This window comes from Canis lupus, chromosome 10 (assembly GCF_048164855.1).
Source record: "Canis lupus baileyi chromosome 10, mCanLup2.hap1, whole genome shotgun sequence".
NCBI lineage: Eukaryota > Metazoa > Chordata > Mammalia > Carnivora > Canidae > Canis > Canis lupus.
Window position 1 is genome coordinate 66621075 of NC_132847.1, and position 24342 is coordinate 66645416.

General features: G+C 42.6%; 1 protein-coding gene and 1 pseudogene across 4 annotated transcripts in view; one reads left to right on the forward strand and one right to left on the reverse strand.

The window, feature by feature from the left end:
• Positions 1-24342, forward strand: part of PALM2AKAP2 (PALM2 and AKAP2 fusion) — a 469130-nt gene that overhangs the window by 56458 nt on the left and 388330 nt on the right. The window lies entirely within an intron of this gene.
• Positions 23578-23919, reverse strand: LOC140640997 (V-type proton ATPase subunit G 1 pseudogene; annotated as a pseudogene).

The following is a 24342-nucleotide window of genomic DNA, read 5'->3' on the forward strand; positions in this document are numbered from 1 at the left end:
TCTTTGGAGATGTTGTGCTTAGAAGATCTATCGAGTATAGAAAGAGCTAGATTGAAGTCACCAAGTATAAGTGTATTATTATCTAAGTATTTCTTCACTTTGGTTAATAATTGATTTATATATTTGGCAGCTCCCACATTCGGGGCATATATATTGAGGATTGTTAAGTCCTCTTGTTGGATAGATCCTTTAAGTATGATATAGTGTCCCTCTTCATCTCTCACTACAGTCTTCGGGGTAAATTTTAGTTTATCTGATATAAGGATGGCTACCCCTGCTTTCTTTTGAGGACCATTCGAATGGTAAATGGTTCTCCAACCTTTTATTTTCAGGCTGTAGGTGTCCTTCTGTCTAAAATGAGTCTCTTGGGATCCCTGGGTGGCGCAGCGGTTTGGCGCCTGCCTTTGGCCCAGGGCGCGATCCTGGAGACCCGGGATCGAATCCCACGTCGGGCTCCCAGTGCATGGAGCCTGCTTCTCCCTCTGCCTGCGTCTCTGCCTCTCTCTCTCTCTCTCCTCTCTGTGCATTCTCATAAATAAATAAAATCTTTAAAAAAAATAAAATGAGTCTCTTGTAGACAGCAAATAGATGGGTCCTGCTTTTTTATCCAGTCTGAAACCCTGTGCCTTTTGATGGGGTCATTAAGCCCATTCACATTCAGAGTTACTATTGACAGATATGAGTTTAGTGTCATCATGATATCTATTCAGTCCTTGTTTTTGTGGATTGTTCCACTGAACTTCTTCTTAAAGGGGAATTTTAAGAGTCCCCCTTAAAATTTCTTGCAGAGCTGGTTTGGAGGTCACATATTCTTTTAGTTGCTGCCTGTCTTGGAAGCTCTTTATCTCTCCTGCCATTTTGAATGAGAGCCTTGCTGGATAAAGTATTCTTGGTTGCATGTTCTTCTCATTTAAGACCCTGAATATATCCTGCCAGCCCTTTCTGGCCTGCCAGGTCTCTGTGGAGAGGTCTGCTGTTACCCTAATAATCCTCCCCATAAGTGTCAGGGATTTCTTGTCTCTTGCTGCTTTAAGGATCTTCTCTTTATCTTTGGAATTTGCAAGCTTCACTATTAAATGTCGAGGTGTTGAACGGTTTTTATTGATTTTAGGGGGGGGATCTATTTCCTGGCTGAATGCCTGTTTCCCTTCCCAGATTAGGAAAGTTTTCAGCTAGAATTTGTTCAAATACATATTCTGGCCCTCTGGCCCTTTCGGTGCCCTCGGGAACACCAATTAAACGTAGGTTTTTCTTCCTCAGGCTGTCGTTTATTTCCCTTAATCTATATTCATGGTCTTTTAATTCTTTGTCTCTTTTTTCCTCAGTTTCCCTCTTTGCTATCAACTTGTCTTCTATGTCACTCACTCGTTCTTCCACCTCATTAACCCTCGTCATTAGGACTTCTAGTTTGGATTGCATTTCATTCAATTGATTTTTAATTTCTGCCTGATTAGCTCTAAATTCTGCAGTCATGAAGTCTCTTGAGTCCTTTATGCTTTTTTCTAGAGCCACCAGTAGCTGTATAATAGTGCTTCTGAATTGGCTTTCTGACATTGAATTGTAATCCAGATTTTGTAACTCTGTGGGAGAGAGGACTGTTTCTGATTCTTTCTTTTGAGGTGAGGTTTTCCTTCTAGTCATTTTGCTCAGTGCAGAGTGGCCAAAAGCAAGTTGTATTGGGAAAAGGAGAAAAAGAGAGGAGAGAAAGAAGGAAAGAAAAGAGAAAGAGAAAAAAAAAAGGAAGAAAAAAAGAAAAAAAAAGAAGAAAAAGAGAAAAAGAAAGAAAGGAAAAAAGGGTGGGGGAAGGAAACAAATCAAAAGGCAAAACAAAACAACAACAAAAAAAAAAAAAAAAAAGAAAAAAAGAACCAAGGGGGAATATCTTCTGATTCTGTGTACTTTAAGTCCCTTGGCTTCCCCTGGAAATTGTCCGTCTAGCTGGTCTTCTAGGGGAGGGGCCTGTTGTGCTGATTTTCAGGTGTGAGCACTTGGGGGAGCTGCTCTGCCCCCTGCCTGGTGCAGGGCTCAGTGGGGGTTGTTTACCCCGTGAGGCCCCAGGAGGAACAACCGCAGTGGCGGGGCCAGCTCTGCAGCCCTGGAGTCAACTCCCGCAGTAGCTCCAGAGCTCTCCGTCTGCAGGGCCTGGAGGCTCTGGGGCGGGGCCGCTGATCTGCTCAGCTCGGGGCAGGAGCGTCCTCGCTGTCCTGGGCCCTCCCGGCCTCTGCCTGTCCCGGGGGGAGGCCGGATCCTGGGCTGTGTCCCGGCACCCTGTGCTCCGGGGCCTGCGCTGTTGGATTCGGGCTCCCGCCCCGCAGCCCCCTCTGCGGAGCCACCCCCGAGCCTCTCTGAGCTGCTCCCGCCCCGCAGCCCCCTCCGCGGAGCCACCCCCGAGCCCCCCCCCAGCTGCTCCGGGTCCCGCCGTGCGCGCTGCAGCCCTTAGGGAGCTCGGCTCACTCTCCCGGGGCGCAGGTGCCTGTTAGTGTCCCCGGGAGCCCGAGGGCATCCCCGCCCTCCTGGGTCCTGCTCCAACTCCCCACGAGCCCCTTTCTGCCCGGGAAGGTCGGTGCAGCTCCTGCGTCTCCGGGACGGGGCTCTCCTGTCCTGGGGACACTCGCCCCGGCCTCAGCCCGGCTCCTCGCGGGGCCCCTCCCCCTTGGAGGCCTTTTGTTTCTTTATTTCTTTTTCCCGGTCTTCCTACCTTGATAGAAGTGCGAACTCTTCTCACTGTGGCATTCCAGGTGTTCTCTCTTTAAATCTCAGGCCAAATTCATAGATTTTCAGGATAATTTGAAGGTTTTCTAGGTAATTTGGTGGAGACAGGTGATTTGGAGACCCTACTCTTCCACCATCTTGCCCCTCCTCGGGCACTACAGCATGGCCTTTTTATTGCCGGGTCTGTCCCTAAATTTGGGCTCTGAATGTGAAACTCTATGAGAATATCCGGCCACATCCCACTGTAAGGCCCATCCTAGCATCTGGATGACTGACAGCTGCCCCTTCTCTCCTCCAGCCTCCCATACCCCCTCCCAAAATGGCCATCACTCCATTCTTGCTGCTATGAGCTTTGAGCCTAGTGAGTGACTCTCCTGGATGCTACTTGCTCACCTGGACCACTGCTTGCTGTTAAGGCCATAGGTAGTTTTTCATTAGTGCTATCCTTCACAGTCTCTTTCCAGGTAGAGCCTGTGCTCTCAGGGCCTATCTTCCCACCATGAAACCTGGTAGGCAGACCTAATTCCAGACCTGACCACATGCTGAATTCACCAGGCTCTTTCTCAGAGAGGTAGCATGAGCTGAGTAGGCTGTCAGAGGCCAGCCATGGGTTAAGGTATGATAATCTTGCAGAGAAAGAATGGGTTAAAATCCTAAACAGATGGACAGCAGAAATCAGGGAACACACTGAGGGGACCAAGGTATCCATTAGCCCATAGATGTCTTTGTGCTAAATATAAAAATCACATCCCTTTTGGGTGGAACAATTAGAAAAAGCTGCTTTTCTTCCAGGTGGATACAACCTAAAGTGGATTGATGTGGCTCCCAGAAAGGTACATACAAGTCCTAACCCCTAATACCTGTGAATGTGACTTTATTTGGAATAAGGATCTTGATAATATAAGTAAGCACCCGAAATGAAATCATTCTGGATTACTGAGGTGGGCCCTAATTCTAATGACAAATGTCCTTATAAGAAGAAGAGAAGCACAGGGTGACACAAGGAGAAGGCCATATGATGATGAAGCAGAGATTGAAGCTACACAGCCACAAGCCAAGGAATGCCAAGGATTGCCAGCAACCACTGTAAGCCAGGAGAGAGGCACGAGGGGATTCTCCCCTAGGACTTCCAGAAGGAACCAACACTGCTGATACTCTGATTTCAGACTTCTGGCCTCCAGAACCATGAAAGAATAAATTTCTGTTATGTTAAGTCTCTTGGTTTGCGGCAATTTGTTGCAGGAGGCCTAGGAAACGAATGCATAACTCTGGGAAGAGGACATGGCTTTGTGGGCGGAATGCAGGCAGGCTCTGAGCCCCTTTCAGCCCCTCAGCTGGATTTCTTTGAGCATGGCACAGGCACAGACTGTACAGCCATTCACCAAAGCTCTGATGGAGACTGAAGAGCCAGAGCCCAAATCCACAAGAATTAAAGGGAGTCAGCACACGGCAGTGGTAAAGGAACGAATTCTGGAAGCAGATAGGAGTCTGCTGTCACAAGTTAATATGACTTTGAGTTTCATTTGCTCATCTGCAGATGGGTATGCGGCAAGAGCATTGTTGATTACTTGCTGGGAATTATTATTCCTCTGGTTTCACTGACTGGATGTTAGGACTGGATGACAGGGTGCAGTACTTGGTGTCCCATCCTTCCTCAATAGATATTTATTTCCATTCATCGTCCCCCCTTGGGTAACAGGTGTCAGCGCTGCAGGCGAAGAAGACTCCTTGGATCTGTGCTACATACAGCTTTGCTTCAGCTCAGGAGTGTTGGGGGCCTCTTGACATGGCAGTCAGTGGCATCTGCCCTTGGCTCCTTGGGCCTGCTGGAGAGGACAGAGAAGGGAGAAAACAGGAATTAAGGTGGAAAAGTACTGTTTCCCTGACATGGTCACAGTGGGAAATCTATTCTGCGCCTTTATTTTGTATGTAATGCTATGAACATGCAAAACTGATTTAAGACAAGCTCATCAAACATAAGCATTTAAAATATTTTAAATTTTTTTTTAGAATTTATTTACTTGAGAGAGAGAGAGAGAGAGAGAGAGAGAATCTCCAGCAGTCTCCCTGCTAAGTGCCAAGACCAACATACATGGCTTAGTCTCACAACCCTGAGATCATGACCTGAGCCTAAATCAAGAGTTGGATGCGTAACTGACTGAGCCAGCCCAGGTGCCTCTGAATACAAACACTTGAATCACCATTTTTATCTCAATAAGTGTTCAAGTGGGAAAAGGGTTCTTTATTCCAGTATGACCACGATTGGATGTTGTTGCCTTTATCAGGCAAAAGGGGAAGACTTCATTTTCATTAAAAAAAAAAAAGTTTAGTGGGTTTTAGCCTTGGGTTAGAGGAGAATGGATTGACACTTTTCTATCAAGTGGAATCTGTTTGGCTGTTCTGAAGCGTAGGGACATTCCATATCTTCTGAATCTGAACAGAAGAGTTTGTTGAAATACAATATTAATATGCACTAGTAGGAGGATTTGGATGGTTTGTAAAACCCCTGTGGGTCATGCATGAGTAAGCATTACTGAAAAGTCTAATCAGGGCCCTTAGTGAGGTGGCATTTGGTTATCTAGTGGCTAGGGTCTTGCAGTTCTTTCAGAGCAAGACATAGCAAAATCGTGGCTTTTCTTATCTTTATGTATTTATTTATTAATGAAGACATAGCAAATGAGTGGGATTTATTGAGCTATCCCTGTGGTAAGTGCCTGTCCTTGCACGGGTGAGCAATTCACATAAAACATTTCTAAAGGGCTCAGTTCTGCTTTCTGAACTGACTGATGCATATGCATTGGAACTATTAACTTGTTCATCCAATGAAGCAGGGGTAATATAAGAATTTCGATGTTTGTATGCCCCTTCTCAGCATTTCCAGGGACTCTCAGGCAGAAATTCATTTCTTAAAGGGTAGTTCAATAAAGATGCTAAAGGATTAGCTAAAACATTATCCATATGTTGTCCCAGAGTCTGTGCCAGTATCTACTGACAAAAGAGAAGATTAATCTTAGAGTCTTTTGCTAAACAGCAAGCTGATGCCCTAGTCACAGGTAAGCACACTCCATCACAGGGAGGCTGTTTTATCTCCATCCAAGGTGGTATCGATAGACTTACGGAATAAGTTTTCCTGGTCTCCAGAAGCTTGTCAGCCTTCCAGTGACATGTTTTTTCAAATAATCCAGCTAGTCGGGTCCATCTGGAAACAGTTGTTTTGATGCTTTATGTCTTTCATGTGACCCCTAATAAAGGCTACAGAAAAGAATATGGTTTGCAGAAAGATTGAGGTATCCCAAAGTAGTATTTAATGCCCTGCCGACATTCAAACAAATCAGCACCTTCTTGGAAGTTTATGTGTTAGCACAAGGAACCACAGAGGCTTGGGCTTATGGAATGTTTGCCCCAGAGGGGCTTAGAGCTCCTGAGCCCACCTTCCACTTGGTGATGGTGAGACATACCCTCTGTGGCTTTCCCTCTAGGTGGTCTCCGGCTGTGGTCTCTGTACACTTTGGTAAAGGTGGTAAAGGATGCGCCCCACTTCCTAAGGCAGCCTATTTCTACTGCTAGGCCATAATAGCACAAGGCAAATTCTTCTGTTGAGCTGAAATATGCTTATGTAACATTTGGTCCTAGTTCTGCTTTCTAAAGCAACAAAGACTAAATCCCTTTCTCCATAATGGACTGCACGGTCTGGAAAAATGGATAGAGATATTGGATTTGGCCCTGCTTCATCGCTTAACTAGCTGGGCAGTTTAGAATCCCTCAGAACCTTTGCTTCCTGATCTCTTCGAGGAAGCACAGAATCCCAATCACATGGGCTGTTGTGGAGTTTGGACCAAATAATATATTTTACCCGCTCATCACAATGCCTAGCATATCATGGGCGTTTATTGAATGTTCCCTTTTTCCTTCTACTTCTCAGCTCTTTAAACACTTGAAGGCAGCACATCTGTTTCCCTTTGCTCTTCTCTTTTCGCAGCCACTAAACTGCAGATCAAAGAGATGGAGTTGAAGGTAGGGGCTGGGAAATCTTTAAATCAGTGTTTCCTGAAATGTTGGCATTGACAGGTGGTGAGAAGGATTTTTTTCAGATAGCACATGGATGAACATTTTGCAATTTAAATTTAAATCTAAGTGATATATTTCAGTTTCCTTCTATTATGGCAGGTGATACTGTTTTCCTTTGTATGATAGTGATATAAAGTTTGTCTTTTTTTTTTTAAGTTTGTCTTAAACATAGGTGTATTTAAGAATAAAAGGTGAATCAAGTACCCAAAAAAGCTCCGATTGTCTTTAAAACCAAATGAATTTCCAAACAGATAAACATCTAGTTCAGAATCTCCTTAGCTAGCCAGTTAGAAAAGGCTACATACCGTATGAATCCAGTTCTCTGTTATGCTAGAAAAGGCAAAACTGTAAAGACAATAAGATGGAACACAGGGTTTGTTGGGTACCGAAACTACTCTGTGTGATGCTACAATGACAGGTGCAGGTCATTGTATGTTTGTCAAAACCCATAGGATGGGTAAGACAAAGAATGAATCCTAACTCAAGCCCTGGACTTTAGTTAGTAATAGTGTATCTATCTATATTGGCTCATCAATTGTTAAAAATGTACTACACTAATGTAAGATGCTAATAACAGGAAACTGGGGGATGGTTGAGTGAGGGAATGTATGGAAATTGTACTTTCTGCTCAGTTTTTTCTGAAAGCCTAAAACTGCTCAAAAGAAAGTCTATTAATTAAAAAAAATCTCATTAACTAGGCAAATTACCAGTCTGTTTATTCACTACCAAATCTCTATTTGCCTGGGGATATTTCAAGTCAAAAGCCAAATTAGTCCCACTGCCCCCCCCCCAACCCCCCAAATGTTACTGTTACCACCAATTGCTAATCTGTGAGGTCCTCAGGCTCATCTCACTGGATAGTGTGTTCCTATTACTCCTTAATTTACCACATTAAATTTATTACTAAATTCTGCCTACTAATTCCCCAACTCCACATCCTCTTACTCTGTCTGGAGTCTCAGATCTATTTGGCTTCTTCAGCTATTTCCATGCAGTAGAAGCTCTCATCATTCCAAACCTGGGCTACCCTCAGAGCCTCCTGGGTGGTCTGCTTATTTTTAATTTCTCCCACATTCTAAGATCACCCACTAACATCTATTAAAATACTGTGCTAATGTCAGTTTCATCCTATTTCTCCTCTGCTTGAGAATTTTTAAGTTTCTCTTTCCAAGCATCCGAATGAATGGAATGGTCAAAGATAGAGATATCACGTGTGCCCACCAGGTGAGGACAGGGAGCTGGATGACGATCAGCCACTAACTGATCCGACAAGGATAGTTAAATATCCACTCATCACAGTGCCTAGCATGTCATGGGCGTTTATTGAATGTTCATTGCGTTGTATTATTGAATGTTCATGAATATTTATTGAGCACCTCTAGTAGATGCTGGGGTGCATGCCCAGGTGGAGGCTCCTGTTTTTCCAGCCAGTGCTGGGAGTGTTGGCAGCTGGAAGCTATCAGATGAATCCTTGTCTAGGAATTGCTCTCACCTGAAGACAGCCACATCCCAGGGCAGCCCATACCCAGTGTCTGGTGGATGATGGTGTATAACACCCTCCCTCTTTGCCCTGATGGAGGGCATTTCAAAAGGGCCATCGGAGTACTAGAGCTCCCCATTGATTGGCTGCTGTGCAGTGACTGCAGTGCAGCTAGGCTCCTCTCCACTGCCCTACCACTCTTGCTCTCCCTGCACACCATCCAGTAAGCTTCCTGCACTCAAATCTCCATCTTGGCATCTATGACAGCATCCAAGGTCAACTGGACTCTAAGTCTGTACTGTTCCACTGATGTACACTCTTGAAAAAAATAAAGGATTAAAAGTAACTGACATTTTTGGAGTAACTTCTGGGTTTCAGGTGCTGTATAGGATATTTTATTTATGTGAGTCCTAATCTTTACATCAACCTCATGACATAGGCCTGCTTTCCAGATGAGAATATTAAGAATTAAGGGATTTAGAAGTGTGCAGTTGTGTTCCACTCAAAAAGATCTTTGGACTTAGGGAAATTCCAGTGAGTGGTGGTAAGGAGGCAAGAAGATAACTTAGAACACAAGTGGCTTGGCACTGAATTATCATTTGCTTCCCCTTGCACAGGGCCAAGTTTGGTGACAGGAGATGGAGACTGAGTGGGAATGGGCAGTTTTCCCATAAAACCGGCTCATGGCTACTCTACTCCCACGCCTACAGCCTCACTCACTCTCTTTCTACACATGAGCCTTCCATTTCCAGCCAGCTACTCTGCTTTCCATCCCTTTCACTAAATGTAACCCAGCCCAGCCTCTGACTTTTCTGTTTTCTTCAGAAATGCCCATTCATCAGCCCATCCCCATCATATCCATTTCAGTTTTGTTAAAAATGGATGTCCTTTAGAAAGGCTTTCCTAATGCTATCTCTGGATAAAGAATTCATCTTGCCATGGTACTTAAACCCTCAGCATAGTTACAGCTGTTCTACTCATATTTTAAGTCATACCCTTCCTTAGCATAGAGTTCATAAAGCTTTTGGGATGAGGCTGAAGACTGAGTTGGGGTGGGGGCTCTAATCTCCCTTCTATTCTGAATCAGTTGAGAAAAGGCACAAGAAGCAAAATGTAATCCCGAATTTGTTATGCTAAAATTCAGAGTTTGTGGATCCTGGCTGAGAAGAGGCAGTTCTGGACCATGGGGCCTCATACAGGTATGGTTATCATAGGGAATAGGAGTGAAGCCAGAGCCCAGGCCCTGTTTGAGTTCTAGCAGGTCCAAAAGAGAGCAAGAGGACAAGACCAGCTCAGTCTCAGCAGGCGGACAGAGAAGCTCAAGCAGCGAGGAGGGGATGGGATTTTAAATATTCCTTCAAGCTATATGTTCATGGAGAAACTAGAGGAAGACCTCTCTCTGCTATGGACATATGGAGGAGTGGGGCACAGTGCCCTCCCATCCCCTCTGGAGCAGATGTGGGTTCTGAGGAGAATTTAAGTTCCTAGAGGGCAACATATCTCTTCTTCCACTTTTTCTGTGCCATTGCCCAGAAGATGAGAAGTATCTTGAGCAGGACACCACTGTGTCACTTGTCTGCTAATGCTTCTTAGAGTAATAGACCCCCACAACGCTGATTTTAACCAGCTTTGTTAAGCAGATGTACTCTTCTCTATTTATTACCACGTCTATGGTGCCCATGTGATTTCTATGTGTTTTTCAGATGCCATTGGGCCTGGATTTTTCTGCCAGGTTGACTGGAATGTCTAGAACATTTTATCATCTGCAGCTGGGAAATCACTGAACTGTCTGAGTGTTTTCCTATGTGAGCAATTGTTGTGTCAGCCAAGGCACAAGTAAGATTTTAAATAGGCCCAAACTGTTCCATGATGTAATTTAGGAGTGAGAATTGTGTAAAAAGGGAAAGGAAAGGTTTTTATTGTGATAGCTCTGCTTGTCAGCGTTCTCTCCCCTCTATGTCACTCACATCATTCCCAAGAAAGTCTTAATATGTCTTCTTATGTTTATAATATTATTCAGGATCAAAAGCAGAAACTCATGATTTCTGTTAGCTGTATGGTACCTACTGAACATATAAATTCTATGTCAAGACCCAATGAGAATAGCTTGGTTATCTGCTGTCTGAATCCCATTCATTGGACTGGCATAGGGAATGTTAGGTAACATATAGGATGCCCAGTTACATCTGAATTACAGATGAACAACAGATATCTTTTTAGTATAAGTATGTCCTAAAAATTGTGTGGGACATACTTATACTAAACATTCTGTCATTCATCTGAAATTCAATTATAAAGGAATTCTGTATTTTACTTGCTAAATCTGGCAACAGGGACCTGGGAAGCCTCCTTCCTCCCTCCATGGAGAAAATTAGGTCATGAGTAAAGCCTTTAGGCAGGGCAAGGGGGAAGGAGCCTATTTTTCGTGGTAGCCAAGAAGGTAAAAATAATTCACATTGCCCCATCAAAAGCTGTTCTACCTTTGAAAAACAGAAAAAATTGGGGAAGGTAGACATACATAACCAATGGCCTAGGAATGAGACAGATGGCCCCATATGTGTACATCTGGAAGATCAGTTGGCCAATGTAGACACAGGTTTAGCCATTGGTTGTGTTGGCATCATAACCATTTGCTGGGAAAGGGAAGAAGGATGAGGTTACGGGGAGTCAGCATGGCAGAGCTGGCTTGGCTGAAGGACTGGATGTCTGGTTGTCAAATATCCAGTATTTAGTTACAGGACAAATTTGGCCTTGGTTTGGGCTGGTAATAAGATCCAATGAGATCCAATGTGGCAGTCCAATCATAAGAGAAAGTCCTGGTTCCTGAAGAGAGAGAGGATTGGTGAGACTTGGGGTAATAGGTCTCTTGATCCAGTGGGGAACCAGAAAACATGGCATAAAATGGTGGTGGCTAGGGAAGAGGGTGTTAATGAAGATGGCAGCTTGAGAGTTTGGACTCCTGGGCTTCTTCCCAACACTGTAATGACCTTGCCTGGGTAACCTGTTTGATTCCAGGTCTAGCCCAGGAGTGGAACTGAAGCAGCTCATGTCCTGTCTGTGTGGTCAGGCTGGCCAGGGTCCATGTGCTCAGCCCATGAGGCCCAGAGAAGAGCCAAGATCTGAGTAGCTCAGGAGAGACCAGGGTAACAGCCATCGAGTGGCCTCATCTGTTCCAGGAATGTGTGTGGGATAGAGAACAGTGATGTACCAGACACCATTTGAAGAAACAGCAGAAACAGTAGGGAATGCACAACTATCTGAAACAGGAAAGTACAGGCTCCGAAGGCAGGTGAGTCATCACACAAAGATAGCACTAGAAGCCAGAAAGGTCTTCTTTGTTTGAAAAACAGAAACAATTATAAAAAGATGGGAATACGCTTTAGTAGGTTGTGTATGATCTCTGGCTAGGCTCCCACGCTCATCAGGAGCTGTCCTAAAAAGGTTTTCACTGGGGGAGGCTTGCAGTATGAGCAGCCTGAGCCCTCAGGAGAGAAGCACAAGTTTCCATTAGGTCTGACGTCTCCATTGATTAACTGCATCGAATGCCTTGTGCGAAGACAGAGAAATAAACTCAGGTGGGCTGGGGGCACCAAAGCTAACAAGACAGAGAGTTTGGGGGAAGTGAATGAGAGATTAAAAGAAGGAAAGCAAAGGAGATAAAAGGAAAGTCATGGAAAGAGAGAGACCATACAGACATGTAGGTGCTCTCGACCCTTAGTTTCTCTGATTTGTGCATCTTGACCCAACATTCAAGACTAGTCTCTGCTAGGTATTATTATCTCATTTTAAATTTAAGTTAGTTTTAAGTTTCTAATTATTTTTTATTTGAGTGTAGCTGATACTTGATGTTACATTAGTTTCCCATGTACAACTTAGCCTTTTGAGACGTTTATACGTTTTGCTGTGTTCATCACAAGTTTAGCTACATCTGTCCCATTACTTCACTCTTGCAGTACCATTGACTGTATTCTTTATGCTGTGCCTTTTTTTACCCCTGTGACTTACTCATTCCATAATTGGAGGCCCGTATCTCCTACTCCCCTATACCTATTTTTGCCCAACCCCCCAGCCTTCTCCCCTCTGGCAACCATCAGTTTGTTCTCTGTATTTATAGGTCTGATTCTGCTTTTTGTTTTGATGCAGAAATGTTTGTAATGCCATTACCAGCTTCTATGGGGCATTCCTAACTCATGTTGCTTTCTACTGAGTTGATTTATATTAAACCGTTGAAAAGTTCACTGTCTGGATGTAGATGCTGTTGACCCTGAATATTTCTTAGTGTAACTTTGACATGTACTTACTTCCAAGTGCCTGAGTTTTCAGGAACTGAGAAATGTTCTCCTAAGACCATATGTTCCTTCTCCCCAGAAGCCTGAGCTTTCCTACCCTAGGTGGGATCCCTGGGTGGTCTCTGTACAAAGGGTATTTCCTCTCACTTACTTGATTTTTGTATTAACCAGATCTTTACTTACACCCTTAAATGTAAAATAAACTATTTCAAAATGATTTTTTTTTTTTTGCACTTCTAGGGTTGAAATAAGCAGAAATGCATAGGTCTGGCGAGGAAAAAAAAATACGAATTGGGGTAAAATAAAAACATTCATTTTCCAAATTCAAAACCAAACTCTGGAATTTAATCATCCCATAAAAACAAATCATTTGAAAATTACTTAATTCATCACCAATTCAGTCTGGAAATCAGATATCATGGAACAAAGACAATAAAGCTCTGTTAGTACTGAAAGGCCAAAGCATGTTTTGTTAGAGTGTTAAGTGTTTAGGATAAGATAATCACTGTATATTCGCTCTAAAGAAAAGTTTAGTTTTCAGGAAAGTCTCCAGTGGGTCAATAAGGCGTAATGTTGGGAGCAGGAGCACACAGGACCGGGAAACTTCTAGATTCTCAGTATAATCCAAAATAAGTAACTTCACCTCAGACCTTGATGTCTTTGCCTATAAATGAGAGACAATTAGAGATAGTGCTGTGGTTGGAATGTTTGTCTACCCTAAATTCATAGGTTGAAAACCTATCCCTAAGGGAATGGTATTAGAAGTCACGGCCTTTGGGAGGACATTAGGTTATGCGGGCAGAGGCTTGATGAATGGGATTATAAAGGCAGCCAGAGAAAGCTTCCTTGTCCCTTCAGCCATGTGAAGTTGCAAAGGAAGACAGCTACCTATGAGAAAGTGGGCTCTCACCAGACACTGAATCGCCTTAATCTTGGGCATCTCCACCTCCAGAACTGTGAGCAATAAACTTCTTCTGTTGATAAACTACCCATTCTATAGCATTTTTTTAGAGCAGTCCAAACAGACTAAGAGGCCTTCCTTCTAAATTCTAGACTCCACAACAACATCCATCAAATTCCCTAAATGCTAAGGCTTTTATGTATTATCTGATGATTCACCTGGCATTTAGGATCTTGCTGTGGATGAGGTCCCAACACAAAGTGCTAGCTATGGTGTTGATGAAATGTGTGAGAATTAATGAGATTTTGAGGACTGAAGGCAAGATCAATGCTTTTGAACCCTCTAGATATGGCACCCATAGAAAACGGGTTAACAGCTGAGGATGCTTAAGCCTATGGCACCTGGCCTGTAGTGCGATTAGCTTGGAGTTAGCAAAAGGTATAGGGCTCCTTAGGAGCCATTTACAAAGTAATTTAATGTCATTTCATAAGTGAAAAATATAAGATACATTGATATCCACGTGTGGATATGATTTATGTTATGTAATGACATACACAAATACAGGCAAGGACACATGCACACAGTGGATTTGTTCATTGCATTTACTCAATTCGCAGTAAATGTATTTTTTCTTTCAATCAATGTTTATGGAATACCTACTATGTGGCTGGAATTATTCTAGCCACTGGGGATACAGGATACAATCGTGAGCAAAATAGGTCAAGTCCCTTACCTAGTGGAGTTTTATTGTGGCGTGTGTACACACACAAACACACACCCTACACCACACTAAATACTTTAGAGCCTGCTTCCCAAGATGTAGAGCAAAATGTAGACAGGCTTGTGCTTTTACTGGGTCAAGATCCTTTATCCTCCTAAAGAATTGCCTGTCATCACCCCCCACATATTGCTTTGGCCCTGTTAAATTTGTCTTTTTTTTTTTTTTCACTTAAAAGGTTAACTGAATGGTTGAATTATGGGATTCTAGCCAAAATATGCTTCCCTTAAAGGAGTTCCCAGCTAATCAGTAAGCTGAGCTGGTTTGGCATCTGTCTTACATTACCAAGGAGCTGGGCATCTGCAGGCTGAGCTCATACTGGGGAGGCATCAACAGGACCTTGATCTGCCTTCACACTGTCATTGCCAAATGACAGGAGAGCAGCATAGGGCATGGTTCAACTATGAGGTGGCAGGTTCTGAGGACAAAGCTTGCAGGGATAATTTTTTATTGGAAATTCTTTCATTTCAATCCTTTGTCCAATATTCTAACTGCAGGTTGTCTTCCAACTCTAAAAAGTGAAGGCAAATCTATATTTTTTACCTTATCATTTCTCCCAGAGTATTATTATTATTATTATTATTATTATCATCATCATCATCATCACCATTATTGTATTTGTTGTTAAGTTTTTCTCAGATAATTAGGAGATCAGAGATTTCCTACATTTTGGGACCATTTCCTACATTTTGTTCTGGGCCCCATTAGTTGATAAACCAACTCTACCTCTTGAATTTTCTGTTTCTATTAATGGCACCATCTGATGATGTTTCTAATCTCTTTGGTTTTTTAAAGTAATTTCCCATCCAGGAAGTTTTTCTTCCCAGGTGTTCTTTCTCCATTGTCTGGTTGAGACCTATTTGAAAGCCTATAGTATTGGAGATGGGAAGGAGATGATCTTTATGGGTGAGAAAATACTCAATTAAGCCCAAAATGTTGGTTGTCTCAGCCATTTTCATTAATAGTCTTGGAGTAACCCTAAACTTCATTTTCTTTCATAATCTATTGTATCTAATTAGTTATAAATAAAGTCAGTTTCTTAAAATACTATCTGTATATGCATTCTTTGGCCAGAACTTTCAATGAATCCCTATCATGGTTGGAATCCAAATGCATTCACCTATCCTTTGACCCAGTGATGAACACTTTTAGGAATTTATCTTACAAATACAGTCACACCAATGCAAATTGACCTACTTGCAAAATTACTTATAGCATTATATGTAGTAGTAAAAGATAGGAAATGATTAAATGTCATTTAATCAGGGACAGATTAGATAAATTATGATTCATACATACAGTGGGTTACCATTCAGGTAGAAAAAAAAGGAAATTCTTTGCAAACAGATGATTAATGATCTATAAACTATACTGTAAAATGATAAAGCTAAAATGTAAAAGAAGGATATACATGCACACATATACACACGCACATATTTTCTTCCGTATGCACTGTATCCCTGGAAGCACACCTAAGAAACATCAATTGCCTGTGGAATGGGGAATGGGGGACAGGAGATAGTCAAACTGCCAGGTGCCAATTCTGGTTCCACACAACCCACATCATCTGGGACCTCAGTGAAAAAAGTAGTGTGCCACTTCCATGTGTTGCTTCTCTCAAGTTAGCCTTTCCTCACTTTTTGGATTCACTGAGTCATGGTGACATTTGTAATGACAACATCCTTTCCACCTCTCTCTCCTTCAAGTCATCAGGTTCTGACTTAAAGGACGCAAATGAGGTATAATAGCAAAACTTGTGCTGTAAGGGGGTTGCCCCACCAGTCTAAATACCTGCCCACTGCAGCTCTGGGAGTGAAGTTACTTGTCCTTAGAAATAAATGCCAGCACCAGAGCCCTCCTGACCAGAAGCCAATGCCACCTTTCTTCTTTCCTGGAATGATGTACATGTGGAGGGCTGCCTCTCTTGTGGGGTGGGGTTCCTTAGTCCCCAGAAAGGAATCCTTGTCCTCTCCAATGCTAGCTCTCTGAAGCCTCTAGGTGAGATGTTGCTCAGAAGGTCTGAAAGTGTATTTATGGTTTGGTGTCCTTTCAAAACCTGCCTTGATCCTTAAATGAGTCCTCTTTCCAGCTAATGCTATCCCGTAAATGTATCCTATGAAATGTTCGTTGGCAGGTGTTCAGTCTTCATTTTGCACAAATTTCATAAGATCTGGGTCCAGAGGCCTTTCCTAGTGCAGAAATTTTGTGCTCTTCACATGTGACTTTGCCAGGAAAATGGTAAAACTCTATCTACATACTTTTTCAGTCCACCGAAACAGTACCAGATACAATGTGATATCGGAATCATAATAATATAGTGATAGCTAACAAGTATTTAACTATGTACTCTGTCCCATGCATTGGTCCAAGCACTCAATTTGCATTGTAACCCTTATAATCCTCAGAGTAGCTCTATGTAGTAACTACTATTAGCATTTCTATTTTAGAGATACAACAGCTGAGACCCACACAGGTCAAGTCATTTGCCCAAGATCACACAGGTACTAAGTGGAGAAGCTGGGATTTGAACCTATGTAATCTGTCCCAAGCCCTTAAACACTTTACACTCTATACCAAGTGTTCCTTGCAAGCTATTATGATGCATTGATCTTCATGGAATGGCTTTTTGGCCCTCATCAAAGATTTTCCTCTTTAGGGCCGCTCACTTTCAACCTGACTTAATGTCCTGGATCTCACTCACATAGCTAACAAATGAAAATACAAGGTTTTTGTTTTTTTTAAGATTTATTTTTATTTATTTATTTATTTATTTATTTATTTATTTATTTATTTATTATAGAATGAGAGACAGAGAGAGAGAGAGAGGCAGAGACACAGGAGGAGGGAGAAGCAGGCTCCATGTTGGGAGCCCAACATGGGACTCGATCCCGGAACTCCAGGATCACGCCCTGGGCCAAAGGCAGGCGCCAAACTACTGAGCCACCCAGGGATCCCCGAAAATACAAGGGTTTGGAACCGGGCAGTCTGGATCTCAAGGCCAGGCATCTGATCATTATGCTAGCTAGACTGCCTGTCTGGGGTGAGACTGGTATGGTGGACACTTGATTACAAGTGAGGCCCATACTACAATGTTGAGCTTAAGCGAACTAGGTTGTTCATGGAGCACAACATTGCTGAGAACTTTGATGTCAGAAAGGCTTGCTTTACCTCCTTCCCGCCGAAAGCTCACACTTCAGAGAGATCCATACAGACCCCAGCAGCCTTCATAAGGAGGAGCAGTTTGGTCAGAGCAGGGACTATGATTCTTTCATGTAATTTTGTTGATGCTCCTTGTCCTACGACTTCATCCCTACAAAACATGACCTGGTCAGTGACTTCAGACTGGACCTATCCATAGCACCCCCTTTCTTAAATGTGAATGGAGGGGTCTTATCCTTGATCCTAGGCCCTTTTGTGGGGTGGAAAGAGCTAACAGAAGTTTCAAGCTCTTTCAATGTTCACCTACAGGTCCATCTCCCCCCAGGCAACTGTGCCTACTCACTCAGCCTTGGTGATCTCCATTGAATTCCTGTAAATCTAGTTGTGACTGGCCAAAGCCGACCTGTGTGGCCACTTAACGTGAGACATGGGGGATTGTGCTGTGCCCCCAACCAACTCAATACATTTATGCCTTCAACAAATTTATTGAACATTACCTGATACCATGTCACCAGGTAGTAAAAAGAAGATCAGGACCCCTTCTTACCCTAAGGAAGTTATGGACCAATAGATGACAATTGCACTGCAGTGAAAAAATCAGCCCTGAAGTCAGTGGGCCATGGAAAGTAGACCTCCAAACTCTTCAAGGGGGAATCATGGAAGTTGCCAAGAGTAGACCAAACTTGATATGACTCATGAAGCTATAAAAGGAGCTTTCAGGATGGCAAGTAGAAAAAGAGCAAGGGAAGGAAAGAGGTATCTAACAGGAAGGCATGTAGAATTGCAACTTATTCAGTACAGCTGAAGTACTCAGCACCTGCAAAGAAGGAGAGGAGATGGGATGGATGGACCCACAGGGATGAGCTAATACAAAGCACAAATTCCTTCTGAATGTAGGCTTCTTAGTGGCAGGGATTTTTGTCTGCTTAGTGATGTACCACTGGTGCTCCACAGCACCTAACATGGAGGAGTTGCTCAACACGTGTTTGTTGTGTATGAAAGAAATGAATGTGTGTCAAATCCCAAAATGTGAACTTTGTCCTGGAGGACTGAGGCTGTCCTGGAGGATTTTAGTCTCATGAGTGACATGATTAGACATTCATTTTGGATAAACAAATAAAAGGGCTCAAAACAAAGGCTGGATACAAAACAGACATATAAACACCAACCATTTATACATATCAATGTAATTGCTAGTAATAAAATAATAGCAATAAAAACTTAAAATACCAAGTAAGAATGTGCATGATGTACGGTAAGAAACCTGTAAAGCTTGACAGAGAAGTAAAAAAAAAGAAGATTTGACTAAATAAAGAGAAACACCATGTTCCTGGGCAGGAAGGCTCATATTGTAAAGATGTCATGCTTCCCTTAAAATAATATATAAATTTAATAGAGTTTCAGTTAAAAATCTCAGTGGGATTTTGCGGTACTTGACAAATAGCTTTTCAAATTCGTCTGTATGTATAAATGAATGAGGACAGCCAAGAAAAGTTTGAAACACCAAGAAAATGAGAAGGGAGCTTGCATAACCAGATCAAACAACACTATATAAGTCCATGGTAATTAAAACACTGTGGTGCTGGAGCAAGAACACACGGAAGCATGGATCACATAGAGTATCCAGAAACAGGCTCATGTGTGTATACGGAGTTAGCATATAATGAGAGCTCGCATATCCTGAGTACTTACTATGTGCTTGGCACTTCTAAACATTTTGTATTACTCATTTAATCCTCACAAAAACTCTGTGGAGGATGTCCTATTGTTATCTCCATGTTAGAAATAAAGCACATGGAGATTATTCTACATGCAAGCTAGTGGGTGCTATTCAGGCTTTCAAACTCAAAAGCCTTCATTTTCTTTTTTTAAAGATTTTATTTATTTATTCATGAGAGACACAGAGAAAGAAAGAGAGAGGCAGAGATACAGGAGAGGAAGACGCAGGTTCCATGCAGGGAGCCCGACATGGGACTAGATCCAGGGTCTCCAGGATCACGACCTGGGCCGAAGGCAGACGCTTTAACCTCTGAGCCACCCAGGCATCCCAAAGCCTTCATTTTCAATCGCAATGAAATGGTCTTTCTGCAGGTGAAAACCAGATAAATTAAAAAATATATATATATAAGAGATTGACAAATTTGACTATGTAAACATTCAAACAATAAATGGAAAAAAATAATGTTAAAAGAAAAATGAAAACTAAGAAAATATTTGCAGAACATAAGAGAGCAAAGGATTACTATCCTTATATTTATAATTAATTTATATAATATAATTAATATATAATTATATAGATCAGGATATGTAATAACATGTAATTCTATAATAGTAACTATATATAATCATATTAATGTACAATATATGCATAATTATTATATTAATATACAATATATGCAAATCAATAAAATACAAAAATCTAAATAGAAGAAGTAAGGAATCAATATGAACAGGCCAGTTCATTAAAGAAGAAATACAGATGACAAATAAACATATCAGATGCTCAATTTCAATATCAAAGAAATGAAAATTAAAATGAAGTTTTTTTTCTATCAGAATGGCAAAGAGTAAGAGGGTTTATAAATGCCTAAGGTTCCCTAGAACATGTTGGTGGGAACAGTGCGATGCCAAACAATATTGCCTCAGAGCCTGAGGTAAAAGAAAAATCATTAATACTGATCCTGCCTTGATTTAAAATTCTGTTATTTTGTTCATCATGGACTTCTGTGCATTCATTTTGATTTTTAAATTATTGCACTAAAATATTATTTGTCTTAATTACTGAGTTTTTAAATGCCTCCTTAAATATTGAGCCCAAGGTAAAGTACCTTATTCATCTTGTCCCGGTCCCAGCCCTAAATGGAAAAATAAATTATTACCACCTTTGAGAATAACTTAAAAATGTAAATCAACCTGTTAGATGTGGTTAGCCATTAATTCAGCAATACTTTCTCTAGGAATTTTACCAAAATGTATGACTGGACAAGTGCATAGCAATATATGTACAAGGATGCTTATTGTAGCACAATTCAGAAGAAAAAACTATAAATAATCTAACTGATCATCAGTAGAGGGGTGGTTAAATAAAATATGGTGTATTTGCGCAATGGACTATTATGTAAGCATTAAAAATGATGGCATAGGGGTGCCTGCGTGGCTCAGTTGGTTGAGCGACCGACTCTTGGTTTCAGTTCAGGTCATGGTCTTAGGGTCATGGGATCAAGCCCCATGTTGGGCTCCATGCTCAGCATGGCATCTGCTTGAGATTCTCTGCCCTTCCTTCTCCTTCTGCTCATCCCCCACTTGTACACACACACACACTCTCTCTCTAAAATAAATTAATAAATATTTTAAAAAAATGATAACATAGAGGTGTGCATAAAGGAAAAGATCCATATTGTATTAAAGAGTAAATCTAAAAAGCAAGAACTATATATGTACGATAATCCCAATTATAGAACACACACCCAACGCTGAAAAAGTCTCAAAAAAGTAATGTCTTTATTGGAGTCATATGAGAATGTAGCCAAAGGAAATATTACACTTCCAAAAATCTCACTTATTATAGCAGCTACTCTAAAACTCTTGACTGCCTCTCAAAATTCTTTTTGCTAACTCACCTCCCCATAATTCTCTGACATAGTCTATTTTCCCCATGGTAGTAGATAGTGCCTTATATGCCAGCAATTAATCTACCACGTTCTCTGGGCTCCCAGGTCTTCAGTTCTGTCGCTGTACCTGTCCTCCAGGAGCCCTATGCTTGTAGCGCATTAGCCCTCTTCCCCAGAAGGCAGGTGTAATAGAGGTTTGCTTCCATTTGGGAAACTCCTCAACTTATGAATTTGCTCCCCTCTGTAGAAGCCCAATTCTTGCTATTCCAGTCTTCCTTGCAGGTTGAGTACAGACATGTGACCTGGGTTTACTCACAGTGAACTGTCCTTGTCCCAGACTTGGAATCAGAAGCCAGGAATACCAAGCATCAGGCACTATGCAGTAGCCAATCTGGTGATGGTGGCAGCAGATCCATCCCTGTCCACAAGCAGCCATGGCAGGACCATGGTGGCACCCAGTGCCCAGTGTCTGGAATCAGCTGGACAGGCCACTTTCCTGAGTCCAGCAGTGAGGCTGTGGTGTCTCCTCCAGACACGCTCTGCAGTATGACTGTGCTTTGGTTCTGACCATGGAGTCTCCAAGCCTAGTTTTACGGCCTTCCAGAGACTTTGTGAGTGACCTAACATCCTTTCATAAGGATATCTTTTCTGCTTGAATTAGCATTGTTTGCAACTAAGAATCCTGATTCATACATACTTATTTTTGGTGCTGCTACATATACATTTTGTGGAGGAATCTGATTTCAGCATTTATTATTATACACCTTTAGGTACCCTCCCCCCCCCGCCAAAAAAAAATAATCACACAAGCTTATAGGTCAGGCCAAATAAGGTCTTGGGCAGCTTTATTCATCTAGAGCTGTGTAGTCCAATGTGGTAGCTACCAGGCACATGTGGCTAGTTAGATTTAATTAAAAGTAAATAAAATGAAAAATTCAGCTTCTCAGTAACACTACCACATTTCAAGTGTTCAGTAGCCATGTATGTCTCTTAGGTGTTGGGTTTTTTTTTTCCATAGTTTTTTATTGACACTTTTTCAGTGTTACATCGGGAAAGGTATTGAGGGTGTAGAAAGGAAAGCCATGCATACAAAGGAACGCAGCATCACTTTAGATCTCAGGAAACAGTGGGCATCTGATGGGTCTTTGGGGAAATCGGAAAAGAGGAAATCCAATAAAGAGAAAGACCAACTTAGAGACAAAAGAGAGACTAAGAAATGTAACATCTTCCTGGAACCATAATAGAGAGGCTAAATAAGCTAGGTCTTCATTCTTTTTCAGGGACTATACAGTCTCTGGGAAAAGAGAGGTGGGAAAAATGAATTCTTCAGAGAATTACTAGTTCACATAATTAATGAGTAGAATTAGAGAGCCATTGACAAATGTGAGGAAATAGCTGTGTTTAGGTTTTGGCAGGTGGGCAGGGAGTGGCAATAATAAATATAGGGCTGGGGGATCCCTGGGTGGCGCAGCGGTATGGCGCCTGCCTTTGGCCCAGGGCGCGATCCTGGAGACCTGGGATCGAATCCCACATCGGGCTCCCGATGCCTGGAGCCTGCTTCTCCCTCTGCCTGTGTCTCTGCCTCTCTCTCTCTCTCTCTCTGTGTGTGACTATCATAAATAAATAAAAATTTAAAAAAAAAAATAAATAAATATAGGGCTGCCATTTATTGAATCACAGCTATTATGTGCCAGAGACCACGCTATACCCTTTACAGAGTGATTCCTAAGCATTGCAGCAACCCCATAAGGTAGGTATCATTATTATTGTTATCATCATCATTAGCATTCCAGTCTTGTAGAGGAGGACACTGGACTACAGGTTAAGAAGCTTATCCTGGGGAGATCTCTGGGTGGCTCAGCGGTTTAGTGCCTGCCTTTGGCCCAGGGTGCGATCCTGGAGTCCCAGGCTCAAGTCCCACAGCGGGCTCCCTGCATGGAGCCTGCTTCTCCCTCCTCCTGTGTCTCTGCCTCTCTCTCTCAGTCTCTATGTCTATCATAAATAAATAAATAAATCTTAAAAAAAAAAAAAAAAAGAAACTTGTCCTGGGACGCCTGGGTTGTTCAGTGGTTGAGCAACTGCCTTTGGCCTAGAGCGTGATCCTGGAATCCCAGGATCAAGTCCAACATCGGGCTCCCTGTGTGGAGCCTGCTTCTCCCTCTGCCTGTGTCTCTGCCTCTCTGTGTGTGTGTGTGTCTCATGAATAAATAAATAAAATATTTTTAAAAAAGAAGCTTGTCCTGTCCCGGCAAGTGGCAGAGTTGGGAAAAGGACCGAAGCCTGCCAGGCTCTGGAGCCAAAGTGAGTTACACATCCCTACTTTTCCACGCTGCAAATTTCCAAGAGGGGTCAGGTGAGGGTGACTTGGGAGTTTACAAATTCCCAGTGAAGGTTAAAGAACAATAAGGAGATTCAGATCTGAGCAAGATAACTTCTAAATTTCACAGAATTATTGGATCTTGCTCTTAGAATTTCCAGGGAATGGAGAGAAAGTGGGAAAGAACCAGTGAAATGGTGGGAGGTAATTTTGATTGGGGGATTTCTTTGTGGAAGGGAAGAGGCAGGCCCTGCGGTGGATACTAGACAGCAATCCGGTAGTTGGGGTGGACCTGGGGCCTGACGTCACCGACCATGCCAAGAAGCTGGGCCAGGACACGTTCACAGTTTCTCTGCTGGGAGCTCTGCATGCCCTGCACCTGGCATCTGGTAGCCTGTTCCACTGAAGCCAATAGGTTCCCCTGGGAGCCCATGGCCACCTGTTGCTTGCTCTAGAACTCCTGCTCTCGTTCTCTGTGGTACAGCTCCACCTCCATCCGTGCCTCCTCCTTTGCCTGCTTCAGACACCGGGCCTTCCTCTTTCTGGCATCTGCCACCTTCTCGGCTTGCAGGAGCTGCTGGATACCCTGGGACTGACTGGCCATTTCTGTGGTTATGGCTGATGCTGTTTCCGATGCTATCGAGGTACCAGATGGCTCCCCCACCCCCACCACACACGCACCCTCCCTAGTTCTCCCCTTTCACCAGCTCCTTGCTGCAGTCATCCACTACCCCTGGGTCTTCGTCTCTTAGGTATTGAGCAGTGAGATTTAGAACATTTCCATGACCACAATCTAGAAGGTTCTTGAGATTTCACCTGTCCACCTCACTGAACCATCACAGAGAGTAAAAGACCACATTGGAGTATATTCATTGCAGCACAGACATTTAATGTTCACAGATGAGTAATCTTGCTAACCAGAGAGGATATGTTTTATTTTCAATATTTAAATTATTCTTGTTTGCTTGCTCTGTGTCTTCCAACCTCCCTTTTCCCTCTCTCTTTCTTTGCCAAACCCATGCTGGTC